Here is a 4,346-nt window from a genome sequence, read left to right on the forward strand (position 1 = left end):
TCCACAAGTTCACCATTCGTGCAACAGTGAAACAGACCTTGATCCAGTGGGACCCATGGACAGTAGATAAGTGCACAGCTCAGTATGTATATATGCTAAGTGCTCTGAAGGACACAGCGGGAAACCAGAAGGGACCTTTCCATTCAGTGGTGGGAGAACGGCCTCTGAGAAGAAGGCACTGTTCAGGCTGGAGCTGGAGGAAAACGAGCCATGACAAGTAGTAGGAAGAACGTTTGGTCAGAGGAAGGGCAGGACTGTGACATTTTTGAGAACCTGGGAGAGGCCTTTCGTGGCTGGAGAACAAGAGGGAGAGAAGCACAGGACAGGCGAGCAGTGCTCAGAGGGCACAGACTTTGTACCTGGGCCAGGGGAGGCATGATTTTATGAAATGCATTGAAATGCACTGAAAACTTCTTCACATGATTTAAGCAGGGTAGTTATATGATCTGATTTATGCTTTTAAAGGGATTGCTTTGGGCCATATGGAGAATTGATTGAGAGGGTTCTGGAATGGAAGAAGGAAATAAGGAGACGGGAGCAGTGATGGTGGCCAGGATTCGGGTGCAGGTGGTGCTGATGGTGCATAATTTAAAGGTATAATGACAGACCCTGGTGGGCTGAATATGAGAAGAGAGGGAAAGGCAGGAATCAAGGAAAACTCCAGGTTTCAGGCTCTAGGGACTGGGCAGGGGCGCTGCCATTCACGCAGAGACAGAACAGGATTGGGGAGCAGGAAATCTAGAGTTCCCTTTAGCACATGTTTAGTTTCAGATGCCAGTGAGGGAGCCAAGTGGAATTAGCACGTAAGTCTCCACGTAAGTGAGCTTAGGGGAGAAGTGTGGGCTGGAGATCAAATGGTATGCGTCTCACAGTATCTAAATCGCATCAAAATCCTCAGAACCAGAGGAAATAACCTAGGGAGAGAGCGTGGATAGTGAAGGGACAAGGGGCCCCCTGGGCCACTGAGGTACCACCAACAGTTCAAGGCTGGGTGGGAGAGGAACAAACTGCGCAAGAAAGCGAGGAGGACTGGCCAGAGAGGCAGAAGAGTGTGGTATCACCAAAACCAGGAGAGGAGAGTATCTCAAAGAGGAAAAAGTGGGCAGCAGTGTTAAATGCTGCTGAGACCATGAGTCTGATGATAGCAGAAAAGGGCCCATTGGATAGAGGAACGTGTGAAATGCCACCACAGGGGTTTGAGCAGCCAAATCCAGAATGTGGAGGATTCTAGAACAATGATCACATTTCTTCAAAAAAACATGTAGCAAGACAAAAAAATAAAAATAAAAAGAAAGCTAGATGATAGATAGATAGATAGATAGATAGATAGATAGATAGATAGATAGATAGGTATAATAGATGAGAATTGTTGTAGATCAAATGAAATGTAAGGACTATATCAACTAAATACAATGAATGGCTCTTGTTTGAATCTTAATTCAAATTAACCCACTGTAAAAGACATTTATGGAGCAATCAGGGAAATTTGAAGGCTGGTATTAGGTAATATTAAGGAATTACTGTTAATTTTCTTACTAACAATGCTACTGTAGTCATATTTTAAACAATCATAATTTTTTTAGAAATCCATACTGAAGTATTGATTTATTTACTAATGATATAAATAACTGGGATTTGCTTTAAAATCACCCAGAAGAGTAGAGGGGAGAGAAACTGTGGGGTAAAAATGAAACATTAGCTACATGTTGATGTTTATTGAAGTTGGTTGTTTGAGTTCATGGACATTCCTTATATCGTTCTCTTTATTTTACTTATGTTTGAAATTTTCTATAATAAAAAAAATTTAAAGAAAGAAGAAATTCAAATGAAAAGTGCCATATACCGGGGGTGCCAAAAAAAATGTATACAAGTGGACACTTTGGTCAATGTTGCTTAAACAGTAGTTCCCTGTAATCAGAAGTGTCTGGACACTGATGGGAACGACTTTGAGCACCTCTTGTAATTGCAGAAGTCAAATGTGACTTGTATTCATCTTTTGTTATCAGTATATATTGAGTATTACAATTTTAATACAGTTTTCCTTTCTTAAAAGTGTTTACATTTTTGTGGCACCCTCTGTATATAGTCATGGGATATGGAATACAACATAGGGAATATTGTCAATGGAATTGTAACAAATATATATGATGTTAGAGGGGTAGTAGATTGGGGGGATTATCACTTTGTGAGGGGTGTGAATGTCTCACTATTATATTGTTTTATGCACCCGAAACTAATAAAAAAAAAGAGAGAGAGAGAGAGAAAAGTACCTATTGGATTTGGCAAGATGGGTACCAATAAATTGACAAGGTCAATCTCAGAGAATGGAAGGCAGATTGGACTGGGTTGAAGAGCAGATGGAAAATGGAGACATGTCTGAACTACTCTTTTAAGATTGCTTTGTCAGGGAGAAGGGACTGGAGGCAGTAACTGGAGGAGATAAGAGTCAAGGGGTGCTGTGATAGGCAGAATTCTAGGATTCCTGCTTCCTGGTGTATGTACATGCCTGTGTGATCCCCTCCTCTTGAGTACAGGCAGGATCTGTGAGTATGATGGGATATTGCTCCTGTGATCAGGTTGCATTACATGGCAAAGGTGAAAGATTTTACATGTATAATTAAGGTCCCTAATCAGTTGCCCTTGAGTTCATCAAAATGTAGATTACTCTGGTGGGCCTGTCCTAACCAGGCAAGCCCTTAAAAGAGAGAGATTCTACTGGCCCTGAAGGAGCAAACTGCCACATTGTGAGGAGGGACACATGGCAAAGAACAGCTGGTGGCCTCTAAGAGCTGAGAATGACCCCCGTTGACAGTTAGCAAGAAAACGGGGCCCTCAGCCCTACAACTGCAAGGAGCTGAATTCTGCCACTACCTAGTGAGGGTGGAAGAGGAACCCTAGTCTCAGAGGAGAGCACAGCCTTGGCCAACACCTTGCTTTCAGCCTGGTGAGACCCTGAGCAGAGAGCCCAGCGAAAACATGCTGGACTTCTGACCCATGGAAACTGACATAATAAATTCGTGTTGTTTTAAGCCACATAGAACAGAAAACTATTACCGATGATTGTTCTGTTTTGTAGGGGGGAGATAGGAGATATTAGAGATATTTGTAAGCTATTATATTCCCAGTTGGAAAGAAAACACTTTAAGAACATAAAAGGGGTAGAGATTGAGAGTCAGAAGCAGGGACAGCTTCTCCAGGGCACGCAGAAGCAGAAGGGTTTGCAGATTTAGTGGGAGGGAAGATAAAACAGTGTCTGTGTGATTGAAGGCTCTAATTCCGTCAGTGAAGAACGAACGAGGCAAGGTCACCAAATGAGAATAAATCTAGGAAAGGAGGTAGAAAATTTAAGGAACAAGGAAAAGAAATGAAACAGTCATCTTGAGAGAGTGGAGAAGGAAAATGTACTTATTAGAAAAATACAGAAGAATTTTCCATGTTGAGTCCATTTGATGTTTGAGAAGAGGAAACCAGTCAGCCCATGTGTATGATTTTATCAGTGCTCTTCAGATACTTGAGCACAAGCACCAGAGGGTGGGATTTGCCAAGTAAGATGAAATGAAAGAGGGGCTACAGAGTTCATATTTGCAGGGACGTGATTATCATAATAAACTATAGAATTAGAAACTGTTAGCTCAGTTGGTTAGAGCGCGGTGCTCTTAACAACAAGGTTGCCGGTTTGATCCCCACGTGGGCCACTGTGAGCCGCACCCTCCACAACTAGATTGAAACAACTACTTGACTTGGAGCTGATGGAGCCTAGAAACACACACTTAGATAAATAAAAGTTAAAAAAAAAGGAAAAGAAAACTATAGAATCTGGAAGAGATCCAAAGAGAAGTAAAGATTGGAGGATACAAAGAAGTGAGGTGAATGAACTGGACACCACCATGAGATAGGAGCCTTATTAAATGGGTGTGTATTCGTTAGGGAAAAGGCTGAAGAGCTGTAATAAAGATATCCCCAAATACAGTGACTTAACAGAAGTTTGGTTTTTTTCTCATGTAAGAATCCTAAAATAAGTGGTCCAGATTGTTGAGGCTGCTGTGTCCCTGTATTCATTCAGTGACCTGGTCCCCTCTATCTTGTTCTTCTGACATCCCCTAAGATGTCCTTATCTCCATGGTCAAAACACGGTCCATATTTAGCCCAGTGGAAGGGAAATGGACATGAAGAAGAATGTATCTACATTTTAAGGCCTGTGCTTTGGGGCCTTCTGCTCACAACCACTGACAACAACCTATCATATAGCCTCACCCCACCACAAAGGAGGCTGGCAAATGCAGGTTTCATCTGGCCAACTATGTAACTCTACTACTAATACAAAAGGAGAGTAGATCTTGGTGGAC

Source organism: Rhinolophus hipposideros, assembly GCF_964194185.1.
Source record: "Rhinolophus hipposideros genome assembly, chromosome: 8".
NCBI lineage: Eukaryota > Metazoa > Chordata > Mammalia > Chiroptera > Rhinolophidae > Rhinolophus > Rhinolophus hipposideros.